We start from the raw sequence: 16,487 nt of genomic DNA, 5'->3' as shown, positions 1-16,487 counted from the left end.
CCGAGCACCTGGACAAGGTATTGAATGGGATGTGGAAAAGTGAATCTCTTGCTTCAAATATGATAGAAACTATACTGGTCTGAGAGAACGTGAGTTCCCTTGTCTTAGTTCCAGGATTCACACTAACTTTCCCTTGTTCTTTGTTTCCCTATGGGCAATTTAAGGAACTTGGGCCAGTAGTTCTAGAATCCCTACGAGCTCTAAGAAAAGTTTGTGATGATAAGGAGCTTCCAGTGTGAGCAGGCATGAGGAGTGTCTGTAAAAAGTTAAATACAGGGAAAACTTAAATATAGGGAAATAAATAGAAACCATTGGTTGCCTATGGTGGTGTGGAGATTGGTTGGAGTGGAAGTTGCCTACGGACATGGTGCACAAATCCTTAAAATTCATTAAATTTGTATATTTAGGATGCACATATCATTCAAGCACACAGCAAAGATAAAAGAGTTAAGTGATATAATTTTTTTAAGGTACCTCAAATCAGTGTAGAGTTTCCATATAACAAACTCTGTAAGTGTGGTCTAAACATTTTTAGAGAGGTGCTATGTATCAGGAAGGTGGAGGATGAAAATGTGATAAAGGTACAGGATAAATGTATAAAGGATAAATGTGACAGATTGAAGGTAGCCTCTTAATAAACCCTGCATTTTTGCATATGATAAAATACTATTTTGCTTCCCATAACTATTTTCATTTCATTTTTTAAGACTTTTTTTTTTTACTTTGTATTATTTTTAAGTAGCCTCTCTATCCAGTGTGGGCCTTGAACTGACAACCCTCAGATCAAGAGTTGCATGCTCTGCAGACTGAGCCAGCCAAGCATCCCAGCCATTTAATTTCTTAAGATAGTTTTGAGACTTTGGGATATTTTCTTTTTCCTTGTCTTTTTTAAGTTGCATCACATTTTCCTTTATTCTTTCTTTAAAAAATTAGCTCTACTATTTCTTCAAATTTGCCTCCTTAGGTTGTCGTTTTTTTTTTTTTTTTTTTTTTTAATCTATTACGTGTGAGGCTTACCTGTCTGGGCAGTTCCTTCCACATAGTTAACACCCCATAAATATTAGTTACACAGAACTGTTGAGTTTATATCCTTATATATTTGTGTCTTAGGATGCTATGTGATTTTGCGTTTAACCAATTAAATATTTCCCTACATTTTCACCCTTTTTCTATAGAGATGATGTGATCTCTGTTGGACTGTACCTTTCTTATTTAAAATTTTGTTTTAAAAATTTTAGCAGAAAATTTCTTTTAATCTTTGGTCACAATCCTAAACTATTATTCCACCATCTTCTTTCACCTAGCTTACCCATATGTGCAAACAGCAAATTGAGCGACACTGATTGAAATTTTTTGTTGTTGTTATGTCCAGTCTGAAAGTTAAAAAAGTGGTTGGTGATGTACAATCTGCTGTGAGATGACACAGGGATTAAAAGATAATATAATTAAAACTATATTCTACTAAAATGTCTTGCATTTAAGCAAGATGAGAAGCTTGAAGGAGGAGCACATGAAAGAAGTTAGATTAATGCTTAGCTTAAAAGATAAAAGTATTAGGCATGGAAAAAGCATAAGATAAGGGAAGGCCACAGCTCCTGCCCCACTCCTGATGCTCCTTAGTCTCTATACTATCCCAGTGCCATTATCTGAGTTAGCCAACCTAGATTTTTGCTGGTTGGAATTCATTCTGATTTACTCCTGGTTATTTTTGGTCTTTTGCTTTTCTTCCTCAGTCCCTAAGTGCTTAAAGTCCATGCCAATGTTAATTGTTTCCAAACTCCAAAAGACAAAACTGACCCTAGAAGGTGCCCTGGCTCCCAGGAGAGTCTAACTCAAACTGTCCAGCAGGCTTCCTTTGAACTCATTTCACTATCAAAAGATGTCCAGTCTAAGAGTTTTGATAGAGCAAGAATACGTAGTTGACCACAGTAGTGTCTAAAGTCATGGGGATGAAAGAAGTAGGATTAGAAAACTTTATGAAGAAAATAAACGTGTCTAAGGGACCCTGTAAAAATTTCAAAAGCTCCATTCTTTGTAGTTCAGCGGGAGGCCAGATTAGATTCTAAGCCCCAAGGTGAATGAATCCCCAAGTGGGCATTAACACCAGGGTCTCTCTGCAGTGAACAGAAGCCCAGAATCACTTCCAATTTTTTTAGGCTCATCGATTAAAATCTGAATGCCAAAACCAGGTTACAAAAGCTGTAGTGTATCGTCAATATTTACATTTAATTTGTTAAGCTTCTCTTAACACAGTCACAAAATACAGTGGATTGTATGTATAATATAATTTAAGGACACATTAGTAGTTTGAATTTACTGTTTTTCTGTTTTTGAATTTACTGAATTTATTGTTCGGTTAGCCAAATTGCTGTTTTCCCATTGCTATCCTTGTGTACTTTCTGACTAATGAATACTTAAACTTTTCCAAATGGATGTTATAGAGAATATTTCCACAGAATTGTACGATATGGAGAATAAAAAAATTCTCAAAAGTTATCTCTTTGAAATAGAAAACTTTGGTGGAGAAGAGAATCAATGACAAGTGTAGAATTACAGAGGAGATAGAGAGGATATAAGGAAAAAGCATTAGCTACTTTAGAATTAGACCTCTCAAACTTATGTTGTCAAATCAGAGAGTTTTAGGAATATGGGAGGTTGTTACAGATCAGAATAAAATCATGATGTATATTTAGCAGCATTGGATTGAAACAGTCACAAGTTGCTACAAAATCTTACCTGACTTTAGGGACGAGAGTTACAGGAAAATTAAAAAATATATTTTTAAAAATGTAAGTAGTGGGGCTCCTGGGTGGCTCAGTCATTTGGGCATCTGACTCTTGATTTTGGTTCAAGTCATGCTCTTAGGGTTATGAGATTGAGCCCTGCTTTTGGACTTCAAGCTGGATGTGGATCCTGCTTCTCTCTCTCTCTCTCTGTCTCTAAAATATGCATATATATGTGTATATATATATATATATTATATATATATGTAGAAATTAATGGTATATCAATCCCCTAATTTTAAAATCAAGGCCTAAAATATTTGTTTTCTCTTTAGAACATTTTTTTTTTAAAAGATTTATTTATTTATTTATGAGAGAGAGAGAGAGAGGCAGAGACACAGGCAGAGGGAGAAGCAGGCTCCATGCCGAGAGCCCGACGTGGGACTTGATCCCAGGACTCCAGGATCGCGCCCTGGGCCAAAGGCAGGCGCTAAACCGCTGAGCCACCCAGGGATCCCCTCTTTAGAACATTTCATTTTAAGTATATGACCATCACTTAGAACTTTCATGTGGGAAATAATTAGACAGGAAAGACTGAACAACTGGTTGATTGATTCTTTCTTACATCTGAGACTTGCTTCCTGGAAGGAGCATTGGAGCAGATGTCAAACTACAATCTTAGAGAACAATTAAAACCAAGTAGTCTTAGAGCATATGGATCCTTTCTTTTTCAATGGGCATTTTTTTTTTTTTTCTAAGAGTGGCCATGAAGAAAGAAACTGAATGATCCAGAATCAAGCTTTAAACTCCAATGACCCTGAGTTTAAATTTACCATAAATCTTTATATTCCATGCTTGTAGGTTAGTTTTTAATAGACCTATTCTCACATATACTTTATAGAGCAGAATCTAAATTCGGGGTAATCCAGTTACTGAAAGGGAACTAACTATATATCCAATAGACCCTGACCATGAACAAGATAGCAGTTCTGCTCCCCTTCTCTGTTTAGAAGAAAAATACTTAACCTTTCATTACTTAGTTTTTTCTTTGTGTTTTCCTAGTCTATTAGGCATTAATTTAACTTAACACTTTATCTTATTGTGGTTAGGAGCATTGGAAATGGGAACATTTAAGATGACATTTGGTTTATTAAAACCTTACAAAACTAGCAGATGGTTTAGAAAAGCAGCATTAAAAATGCTACTTGATCCTTAATTCAAGACCATACTTGTTGCTGCATCTGGAAGAAGTGCGATGCCAAGAAAAATGCTATTGAGTTAAAGACTATGTTATTCATAAATATTTAGGAAAATAAGAGACAAGTGTTCATGAGCATAGCTTGTGAAACCCAATAGATATTCCATTGGAGAAGGGTTCTGCAAACATTTCCAAATATGTAGTATTTATCCTTACACCATTTTAATAGACCTATGGAGAATAGAACTTTATAATGAATCCAGGCAAAACTTTCTAGCTACAGTGCTTTATCTTATTCATTTTCTGCCCAAATGGAAGTTGTCATTTGTTATAGTCACTAGGATGAATAGTCACTGTGTATTTAAACTCCCTCACACCAAATATAGAATCCTCCAAGTTTTAGTCTTTAAATATTTTCCCAACACTTACGATATTAAAAAGCTGAGTGTAATTAATTGGTGCCATATATAACTGTGATAGCTGGCATCTGGATACTTTTCCTGTTATTAAGTTTACCGTTTTGCTGTAACCACTGTATCGGTGAAGTCGGAATGCTTCCTGCTTAATACCTGCTAAATGTTTTTTTTATCTTCCACAAGGAAAAGGAAGCTTTAGAATTGTTAAATACAGTTTTATGGGAGTTGAAATAAATGCTTAAAATTTTATGAGCCCTTTTGACCTTATCCTTTTATTAAGAAATATAAACTTTATGGAATAAGGGCTTTTTAAAAACAAACACTTTTGTGTTCTAGTCCATGTAGTTAAATATAGTTAGCATATTGTTGCTGATCTAAAAACCTATGTCTGGATGGCAAGTTAGACTTCTTCAGACTGCGTCAGATGCTGAAATGGTCAGGAATAAGAAATTACCCACTACCGATACGGGTACCTATTTGACAGAAGGCCTCTGTGGGCTTTCTAAGGCTCAAGAAGCTCAACAGCTGGAGAGCAAATGCTTTTTCTTCTTGAGCAATGATGCTCTTTGGGAGCCCTCAGGCTCCCGACTGGTAACATGTCAGCCTCTTGTGCAAGTTAACAGAAAATGTAAGGATCTAATTTAAGCCATCCTCAAATATGTGAATTAAATGGCTAATAATTTTATTTTAAATATCAAACCTTCCCGTATAGGACTTCTGAGAAGAAACCTCAGATAATGGATCTCCCTAGATACAAGTGGTTTTTAGATTCTGTAATGCTGTTATCTTTTGTTCAACATTGCAAAATTTAGATCTAAGCCTTGGGTAAGGAATTAAATATTACCTCAATCAAATATATCCTTAATAGTTTAAGAGAACAGAATCAGAAGAGAATCAATGGCATGTTTAATAGGAACCTGGCCATTTACTGTTTGCTTTTGTAAGAGATCAAATATCTAATGCCAGATTTTAACAGCAGCATGATATGCTAGAAAGACCATCTAAAGTGGTGCCAGGAGACCCGTTTAATGTAGCCCAGAATTCAAGTTCCAAGAGTATAGGCTGTGTGAACTTGACCAAGTCATGGAACTTCTTTGAGTCTCAATTTCACACCACAGGTAATAAGGGTAAATATGGGAATAAACCACTTTCTAGGGTTAGAGTCTTATGAGAGATGAGGTTGTGAAAATGATTTATGAATAGCAAAGCCTGGATTTGAATTCTCACTTTAGTGCTTTCTGGAATTGTAGTTTTGGATAAATTACTTAACCCAATAAAACCATGTTTTTCATGATTTAAAATAAAGAAAAAAATCCAATATTTGCAAACTATTACAAAGTAGGAAGCTTCAGAAATGTTACTTGCTGTTATAACTTACTATTTTTGCTAAGTGTCTACAAATCTATTGTCCTCTGGAGATTTAAAATAATGTCATAAAATTTTATTTTAAGATATTTGAAGTCTATTCTAGTAGGTCCTTATTTTCACTTGAAGATTTGTTACTGCTCACACTTCCTTGTAAATTAGAGTAATTTTTAAACTAAGAATTTATGTAGAATGAGCAGCTTTCTTCCTGAAGACATAATGTCCCCTCTGTATGTAATTTTTTAGCTCTCTGATGCAGGAGACTTTAAAAGAGGAATGGATGTCCAGGATTTTTTCATCATTTACAGTGTGCCATAATTAATTACAATTTAAATTGTTTTGTTGGTGTATTTGGCATAAAATAAGGGAAGCTTTTTTGACTCTATAGATATAAGGTCAATTTTTAAAAATAAATTCTGCAATGAGAAAACATTTGAAGCCACTGCGAGCTCTTGGTGCCCTTTGCAGAGAACATGTTTGAGAGGCACCAGTGATTGCCTGCCTCTTACAATCCATTTAGAGAGTCAACCTCAAACCTTTCCTTAGGTAATGGGATTAGCACTCTGTTGGGACTGCAATCCTTACAGATACAAATTTGTTTCTAAATGTCCTAGCTAGTAATCCTATGCTCTTTAACAGGTTTTATAATGTAATTGACACTCTTGGAATGGAAAACATAGATGGCAGACTTCTTTCTACTGGATCAGGAAATTCAGAGGCTTTAACAGAAAGTACTCTGGAGGAAGTTAAAATTAGTTGCTCCTGGTCTTTGTTCTTCAATGATAGTGTCATTGAAGGAAAGTGATGAGTAAGCTGAATTTAGAATACAGTGATCCATAGATGCTTTTTATAAGCTGTTCAACCATACATGAAGAAATTTCCTTTTAATGTCCTTAATTTTTATTATTTCAAGATAAAAATATATTAAGAAATATTTTCAGTTTAAGCATAGCGCTTGATACTTTAAAAACCTTCTGAGCCAGTTAGTTTTAATATAAAAGGAATAAAAGTCGGGCAGCCCCGTGGCTCAGAGGTTTAGCATTGCCTTCAGCCCAGGGTGTGATCCTGGAGACCCGGGATCGAGTCCCACACCAGGCTCCCTGCATGGAGCCTGCTTCTCCCTCTGCCTGTGTTTCTTCCTCTCTCTCTCCTTCTGTGTCTCTCATGAATAAATAAATAAAGTCTTTAAAAAAAAAAAAAGGAATAAAAGTCAAGAAGTATTGGGTTCTTCTCTTCCCTATCCTCTTTCAGCAAGCCATCTTTTACTTCCCCAGAAGGATAATACAGGTATATTGAGACATTATGATCCTTGGAAAATAAAACAAGATAAAATCTTAGTAAACTTGCTGTATAACATATTCCTGATCAAATTCTAATGTTTTTATTCCCTTTTACTGTTAATTATATCATAACATGAATAATGACTGAACATTGTAAACAAATATTATTACTTTGAGAAAATGCCTAAAAATAAAAATATACCAAGTCTGTTTTGTGAAGCATATTTTTTAATAGCTAGGATTCCAGTGAACTATAAAATTTGAATTACAATATCTTTTGAAGATCACTTGAGTTTAATATAAATACTAGCCTTGTACTACATTGAGAAATTTAGATTAGACAGCAAGTATTATTGTATAGCAAACTTTGACCTGATAATTGTTGTAATATTTTTCTTTTGAAATTGTGCTCAATTTTTTTCAAAAATGTTCTGTTAATTTCCCTTTCATCTTCAATATATGGTGTTGACTATAGCTTTCTTTACCTTGTCCTGATGGCTTCTGATCATAACCTTGTATATGAGTTGTGACTGTGCTGGAGAAATCCTGGGGTACACTGTTGGGAATAAGGACTTTGGCATCAGAGTCCTGATTTACTACTCGCTCTCTGACTGCCTGGTGTAAGTTCCTTGACCATTCTGAGCCTCAATCTTCTCATCTGTAAGGTGGGGCTGGTAATACAGATCTAGGGTAGTGGTAAGGGTTTCATGAGATGGAATTGCATCTAACAGTGTGTGGCATGGAGAAGGCATTTCCTAGTTTAGTAAGTTTAGTTCCTAGGTCATAGTAGCCAGAGATGGAAATGCAGATGATTGGGTTTGGGTTTGAGTTGGGGTTTGGGTTTGGTCAGCTTCATGTGTACATGCTGACTGCAGCCGTGGCCTTGATATTCATCATTGGTTATTTCTTTGTTTGCTTTTTATTAAAAAGAAGAAGACAAAGAAGAATGAAGCTATGTAATCTCCAAGGTAGTATAATATGGCTGTCGGCATCGGCTGAAAATATGTATGACTTAAATCAACTACATTTGCAGATAAGAAATTCCTACCTCATAGGATTATTTTAAAGACTCAAAGATATATAGCAATTCAAAGAGCTTTAGCACATGCTAAGTGCTCAGTAGAAGTAAGCTATTACTAATATAAAGATGTGACTCCTGTGATGGAGGTTAGGAACTCTGAATTTTGGCTGAAAATCATATGTGTAAAGCATTTTCTGTGTATCTCAATATAAGCTAATCTTTATTTCATTTTTTTAAGGCTAAGCTTTTAATGGTTATAATTAACAATTAAAGTTGCTAAATTTTGGGAATATATTTGAGTATATATTTATTCAAACAAACAATCCCTTTTGGGTTTTTTATGTATAGTCTTTAAAAGAGTCAAAAATTAGCAGACAGGTGTTTTTTTTGTTTTGTTTTGTTTTGTTTTGTTTTTAGAAAATCATACCTGGGAGAAATAATTCTAAATATATCTTATATCTTATCCAAATGTATGCAGATTGTGTGTGTATATTCCCTTTAGAAATCTAGAATCTAGAAAGAATTTACTTGGTCCCTCTTTCTGGGTCCTGGCCTTATATCATGTCAGTAGCCCACTGGTCTAGCAACATATATAGAGTTCTTTCAATCTGGTGGTAAATATTTGCATGTAACCCAGGCTTATGTCCAGTTGGCATACACTCATCTTCTACTAATTAAAAATACTGTACATAACAAATTAAGCATTTTTGCTTTGAAAAAAATGGAGGGCCTAAAGCAGTCTCACAGATTTTAGAGGAATGATGCTCATCAGTTGTGAGACTTCTGACTCTGCTTTTTTTGATAATCTGAGTGTCGGGGTCGCAAGGGAACTCAGAAGCCAACTATCTCAATTTATAGTTTAGAATATGAAGCTCAGGGTAGTTAAGGTATTGGCCTAGGGATGGGTCAGTTTTAACTTCTTTTTTTTTTTTTTAAGATTTTATTTTATTTATTCATAGAGACAGAGAGAGAGAGAGAGGCAGAGACACAGGCAGAGGGAGAAGCAGGCACCACACAGAGAGCCTGATGTGGGACTCGATCCCAGGTCTCCAGGATCACGCCCTGGGCTGCAGGCGGCGCTAAACCGCTGGGCCACCCGGGCTGCCCATTAACTTCTGTGTCAACTCTGGTCAATTGGTGTTGTGGCTGTTTGGAGGCCATAGATTTGACATTCTTCAGTTAGATCAAGATCACACAGATAGTTTGTGGCAGAGCTGGAACTAGAACCTAGTTCTTTCGGTTTCTAATCTCATTTTCATTTCTCCTGGTCATTTTATTGTAAAACTCATGGAAACCTTTATATTGAATATGTCTTTATAACCTTCTAATCCATTATGTAGGCATGAAAAGTTAAGATTCTGACATTTTTATTATATGCAAAGGAAGTGAACATTACCTTGTTAAAAATATCATGCTTATTATTCAATTTTGAAACTGCAGACAAGATGTGTGAAAGAGAAATGTAGCTTCATATGCATATTTTTTAAGTGTGACCCTTTGTTACTGCGCCGTTTTACAAAGTATGCCATCAGCCTTTTTTAAGGACACATTTCAACATGGATTACATTTTTAGAGAATTAGCTTGAATTATTTTCAGCTAATGGCCAAAACATGTATGTATCTGTATGTGTGAAGTAGAAAATACATTATCAATAGCTAAAAGTGATTGTGATATTATGAATAATGTGATTATATTTCATACAGTTTTTTCTTTTTTTTAAAGCTTGTATTTATTTATTCATGAGAGACACAGAGAGAGAGAGAGGCAGAGACACAGGCAGAGGGAGAAGCAGGTTCCATGTGGGGAGCCTGACGTGGGACTCGATCCCAGGACCCTGGGATTACGACCTGAGCTGAACCACTGAACCACCCAGGCATCCCTATTTCATACAGTTTTTGAGACCAGTGGATGTAGTGTGTGTTTTTCCCTGGGTAGCAATGTTAGCACACAGTAAATATCTAACAATATGGTAACTCTTCCCCCATGTAGTCTTCACTCTAACTGGAAAAAATCAATTGCTATGCTAATATGGTACAGTTCGTAAGTTATGTTAAGATGCTAAGTGAAATTCAGGCATTTTGATATAACTATCATTTTTTATAGGAACTAATCTGTCTCTCTTTCTCTCTCTCTTTCTTCTTCTTATACACACACTACCCTTCCTTCCAGTCATCCACCTTTCCTGTGGCGTGCGCTGTGTTTTCCTCTTTCTGCCTTAGTAGCCAGTGGGCTTAAAGTTCTACATTACCTTGAAACCCAGGCTTTAAAGATGGGCTCAGGGCTGTTCCCTTTACTTCTTTTGTCCAGTAGTTCTTTATAACCTGAAAGGTTGATAAATGTCTGAATTGAACCATGATTACAACTTGCCAAACTTCTCTCTGTCTTGATAATTGAGTCCTCCTTTACCTACCTAGCAATGTACTGATTATTTGGGGATATACAGTAATTTCTTTTAACAAGAATATTGAGGGATCCCTGGGTGGCTCAGCACTTTAGCACCTGCCTTCAGCTCAGGTCGTGATCCTGGAGACCCGGGATCGAGTCCCACATTGGGCTCCCTGCATGGAGCTTGCTTCTCCCTCTGCCTGTGTCTCTGCCTCTCTCACTCTCTCTCTCTCTCTCTTTCATGAATAAATAAAATCTTAAAAACAAAACAAAACAAGAATACTGAAATATTATCAGAGCTAACATCGTTTTAAGGCAGGCCTGACACTGACCCATGCCCATAGCCAGGGCAGGGCCAAACTAGTCTAGTATAGTTTCAGGGGCTTGCATGTCCTCTCCCTCCCAAATATTATCCTCCTTTTCTTTTATTCTTACATCCTGCTCTTTATTCTATAATTAGACATACAGCTTCTTTGCAAGAACAGTTTGGAGGGATAAGTTGTGGGGAACTCATTCACAGGAAAGTGCACAAACCACAGAACTGCCTACATAACCACTTCTCGACCAGTGGGAGGCAGAGCTAAGTCAAAAGGAGCACAAGCTTTGAATCAGAGGGCCCTGGAATTAAGTCTTTTCTTTCTTTTTTTATTTATTTATGATAGTCACACAGAGAGAGAGAGAGGCAGAGACATAGGCAGAGGGAGAAGCAGGCTCCATGCACCGGGAGCCCGACGTGGGATTCAATCCTGGGTCTCCAGGATCACGCCCTGGGCCAAAGGCAGGCGCTAAACTGCTGCGCCACCCAGAGATCCCAAGTCTTTTCTTTCTTTTGAGACATTTTGTCGCCTTGCACAACTTAACATTTGTCACCTCACTCAGACCACTGTTTCTTCACAGTGTAAACTGAAGATGATAATGTTCCATCGACTGTAGATGAATAAATGGGAGGCTGAGGTCCCTACAGGCCCATGTTGCGGGGATTGTATCTTTGCCAGGAGTCCTTTGTGTTGACTTCTAGGAGTTGAGAAAATGTAGGGGCCCTGTTGCTTGCTTACTGCTGTGCTACTTGTTATGTAGATGCATTTTTTTTTTGCTTGTTTTTCTTTGATGATGTCATAACTGGATCCATCCTCATTACCCTGAGTATTCATTAATCGAGGATTTCTGCCCTCACGCCTCTCTCATGTAGAAACAAGATGGACACGCAAGAAATCGTTAAAGTACCAAGCTTGTTATAAAAGGTCACCCGTGCTACAGATGTTGGGGAGGGTAAGAACACACTGTGGGGAATCCAACACCATAGGAACAACAGCTCCACTTTTCTGGTGGTGTGGCCATTTAGGTAAATGGCATAAAAGTATGTTTGATGCCAGGACACAGGAAGGTTAGTCCTGTAAAAATCATAGTTTTTGTCAAATCTTGTTTTCAGGATTTGGTTTCATAGAAGAAATGAGCATTTCTTGTAAGAGTATCTAATTTGCAGCTTGGCTTCTTCACATTCCAGTGAGTGGAGGCAAGAGTTAATGGGGTGAAGGTTACTGGGTTCCCACACCTGTCCCCAGGGGCTCACATTTTCTGAGAACACATCCTACATTAAATTTATGATTATCCAAGAAGCCATTATAGAGTAATGGCTGAAATAGAAGCTTTGTTATGTGTTCGTTTTTTAATTCTGTATTGACCGTTTCATTAGGTAAAATGTCTTATGCGTATGTTGGAACTCTCATGAGTTTAAGGCCAATTAATTTGTTTTGGATGATTTTTTAAAATCTCACTTTTGTCCCTCATTTTTTGTATAGGTTTTTCCCCTGCTTTTGGGGTGTCATCCTTTCACAAGGGCCATGCTAATCTTCTCTGTATCATTCCAATTTTGGTATATGTGCTGCCAAAGTGAGCAGTCCTTCTTTTTTGGAACATTTCCCTTGAACCTTAGTTCCTAAGAGTTTGTTATAATACTGTAATGGTTTACAGGTAGCTGAAGCATGTCTATCTGTGAAAGTCGTGTTATCTGTTACAAATATTTGCTGATGTCTTGCTATGTGCCAGGCACTATGCTAGATATTGGGGGTACAGTAGTGAAAGCATACAAAAATCTCCGCTCTTATAGAGCTTACAGTCAGAAATTAAAGTGATAAGAAAAATAGGTCATATTGTAATGAGATGGAATACTTTGGAGTAGTAAGAATGGTGGGTCATCCCAGGAGCATGGGAAGGTTGCAATTCTAAATATCAAGGTCAACGAAGAGCTCACGGAGAAGGTGGCAATTGAGCAAAGACCTGGACTGAGCAAGGGAGGAAACCCCATGGATACACATGTGGTGTGAGAGTATTCTAGGCAGGGGAAAGAGCAAGTGGGAGGACGCCTGTGTAAAGAATAGCAAGGCCAGTGTGCCTGGGTGACATGGAGCAGGGGAAAGGGTGCAGCGGGGAGGGACCCATGAGGAGGGGTGAGGGTTAGAGAGGCTGGATTTGTAAGGCCTGGCATGCCAGGATGGTGACTCTTACTTTTATTCCGACCCAAATGAAGGGGTGTTAAGCAGCAAGATACGAGCTGCTTTCCTAAAGGCTCCCTATGATTGCTGTGCATTGAGAACAGATTATAAGGTGGCGGGGGCAAAAGCAGGGTGCTGAGTTAGGAGGCAGTTGCAGTGACCCAGGCATGAGAAGATGGTAGCTAACTACTTACTGTGCGCTCAGTGCTGCCTGTAGTGTATACAGAGCCCTCCCTCCCCCCCGTGCAAAGGGACCACTTCTGTATATTTTTCAGCCTCTGCATTTTTCCCCTTGTAGCTCAGATCTTACGTGAAAGGGAAAGAGGAATCAGTGACATCCGTCATACTGTTTGAGTCATGACTGTGATCATATGAATCCTGTGTATGTGTGTGCAGCATTTTTATAGTTTTCAAAGCATTCTTGTATGTCTATTTTGCCACACGTAGCCCTCACTATAGCCTATTTTGAAAGGGTAGCAGTCCCCAGGTTTATAGGCCATGGCTAGAGGCATCCAGCTGGTTCCTTCTCTTTTCAGGAGGGTGCATATTGGCTTCTGTGAATATGTATAAGCTAAGCAATAACCAATAACCATCTATTCATGGAAGATGGGGTTTGGGTACACTTAAAGAAATTTACTCAGCTGCCGGCTCATTAAAGAGTATATCTATCATTGGTGGTGGTTAGGTTGTCAGGCTGAAAAACCTTCCTTGTTATTGGAATCGGGTCTGTAAATCGTTCAGACGAGATTCTTCATCAAACAAGAACACACACCATTTTCTCCTTTTAAATCCAGCATTTCTTTTGGCAGGATTCATATATCTAACGGTGAAGTAGAAAAAAGTGTACTAAAACTGGGGGAAACCCCCAATCTCCCCACAAAAAAACCCCAGGAAGAATTATAATACCCAAAGATACTTAATTTTTGCTAAGCAGTGTTACTAGGTACAGTGTTACCTTGTGTATGTCAAAATATTTCAGGCAGAGATGGTTTTCATATATGGAATTTAAATAATAAGGCTCGTGACATTTTACTTTTAACCTGCAAGATACATCGAATACAATTAAAATATTCAAGTTAATGTCAAAGAAAATAACAAGTAACTTCTCTCTGTGATTTAATTTGAATTTCAAAGACATTTTCAGCGTTTCAGACAAAGGACGAGGGAATTGTAGAAATTGCTCTACGTTATAGTAGTTGAGAAAGCAGAGTGTGTATGTTGTGTGATGTAACAGCTTTTGCCAGATTTGAATGAAAAAAACCTCTGAATGGGAAAATATACCTTTGTAGTCAAAGGGAATAATATATCACTTGAATTGTGTTCCTGAATTGCCATTTGTCTAGGAAATTGAATTTTTGAATATAACAGCAGGAAAATGCAAAGAAGGCAGATTAATATAGTGATGACTGAAAAAACTTAAGTGCTCAGGGAAGGAATTTGAACTTATGGTTCACACAATAGTGCTCTATTTCTTTCTTACAAATATGATTATTGAAAGGATTAATATTTTATGTTGGAAAAGCTACTTATTTGAATAAGCTCTCAATTATAATACTCCCCATTAAAGTTTTTTTTTTTTTTTTCTTTTTTTTTACTTTGCACTTGAAATAGCAGTATGTGTAAAATGCAGTTGACGTTCTGGCTTCTGATCTGACAAGCTTTTGCAGTACATGATAGGTATAGCCTTTTCAAAATGTTCTTTTTGAACATTCTGCTGGGTAATGGTTTCCCAATTTGCCTAGGGATCGGTGCCCTGGGTACCATCTGAGACAGTGGCTCATTGTTCCCTGATCCTGTTCTTTTCTGTGTGGACCACTCTTCACATTCCTTCTTCCTCCCTCCTCTTCTCTTTTCTCACTGATTTAATGCCTCTGTTCAACTATATTATCAAGTGCCTACGATATGATATGCCAGGCATTCATTATTCCAGGACCTGGAAATACAGCTCCTTGTGCTCTTGAAACTTACCTTCTTGTGAAAAAGGTGAACAAGAAACAACTGGAACAAATGAAAGCATTCAGTCTGAATAAGCCCAACTAGCAAGTAGTGAGAGAGCCGTGGGTGCACCACTGAGGTAGGGGGTGAAGGCCACTCACTTCATGAGGAAAGAGCTGAGCCTTCCTTCTTGTGCCTTTTCCCATTGACCCTCTCCCTGATCCCTGGGAGCCTGGCTGCACTCACAACTTTCATGTACACAGAGGTGAGGCCAATGCCACATTATTCCTCTTCCACCCACTCAGAGATCTTCCAGATACAGATGGGCTGTCCCTAACATGCTTTCACTTTCTTATTTCCTATTAAGAATTCACTCAGGATTACGCATATCAGAAGGCTTTCCTGATCCTTCCATCACGCCCTTGCTTCATCCTCTGCAGACCACACATGCTGGATTTGCTATGATTATAGACCTTCTCACATTGCCTTGTAAGGTTTGTCTTCCATCCCTTACTATGCCACCCCCGACTGCTCCAGTGAAAGCCAGGTCAGCATGATTCTGTTTATCTTTGTTTTTCCAGAGGCTAACACAGTGTCTGGAGAAGATAAGTTTCAATGACTTACTTTAGATTTTTTTTTTAACCAAATTAATGAATTGTTTAATCTTACAGTACTTGCTCTTACAGTAATTTCAAGCCTCTAATGTACTTCTCTTCTAAGACATGACTGATTAAATGAAAGCATAAAAGGTAACATAGTAGGGGATTCATTTAAGAAACTAAATGCATTCTTGTCAGTTAAATAACATGTGAAAAGTACATTAATAACTGGTTTCCTCTGTTTTACTATTTATATTTTTCACAGCCGAAGAGAGCAGGATTCTGAACCACATTTAGAATTAATCAGAAGAAACCTAACAGGCATACAGAAAAACAACATAATTATATATGTGGTTTTATATATGCACTGGAAAGTGAAATTAGATAAGTCATTTGAAGAGCTGTATGATTCATGATAATGCAATCCATTATGTGGCTCACCTTAAATTATACTGTATCACTGAAAAAACATGCCGTGGCTCTAAAATATTTTATATGGGTGGTGTCATCATAGATTTGAAGGAATAAGTATAGATATTTAGAAGTTTTCATGGGAAGATTTTTAAACATTTTTAAAAGTTTACATTTTCAATAGTGACACGTTTTTATTTGCCCACTTCTAAGATGAAAAGAAAATGATTTTATCAAGTTCATTCTTAAGGTTTTAAAACTGTTTGCCATCTTTTCCAATAGTTTAAAAAAATAAATAAATGAGTATCATCCAGTTTAGTGGTCATCGACTTTAAACATCATGGCATTTTTGTATTTTAGTACAGCCTTCTTAAGTCTATGTATGTTTTTACCCTCTTTAGTCATAGCAGTTTTAAAGAATGGTCATTAGGTTCCTTGGACACAAATTATTGCCCCCAAAAGGGTAAGAATATAAACAACACAAATACTGAAGTCTATTTTTTTTTTTTGTTAAAATAGGTACATTTCAAGATCCTTTTATGTTGTTCTTCTGAAATGTCTATTAGTAGATGGTAAAATGATAAATTCAGCTGAATATAAAGGAGAGGAGGGAAGAAGAAATGCAACTCTGAGTTAATAATTTCTTTTTTTTTAAATAATT

General features: G+C 37.1%; 1 protein-coding gene and 1 non-coding gene across 3 annotated transcripts in view; one reads left to right on the top strand and one right to left on the bottom strand.

Annotated features, from left to right (window-relative positions):
- Positions 1-16,487, top strand: part of LOC112654113 (collagen alpha-2(IV) chain-like) — a 125,640-nt gene that overhangs the window by 73,555 nt on the left and 35,598 nt on the right. The window lies entirely within an intron of this gene.
- LOC112654257 (U6 spliceosomal RNA) lies at positions 12,181-12,287 on the bottom strand. Its single transcript, XR_003132906.1, has one exon. It is a non-coding gene; the product is annotated as a U6 spliceosomal RNA (small nuclear RNA).

The sequence above is a fragment of the Canis lupus genome, chromosome 3 (assembly GCF_003254725.2).
Source record: "Canis lupus dingo isolate Sandy chromosome 3, ASM325472v2, whole genome shotgun sequence".
Taxonomy (NCBI): Eukaryota; Metazoa; Chordata; class Mammalia; order Carnivora; family Canidae; genus Canis; species Canis lupus.
This window is presented reverse-complemented; position numbering and strand designations above follow the sequence as displayed.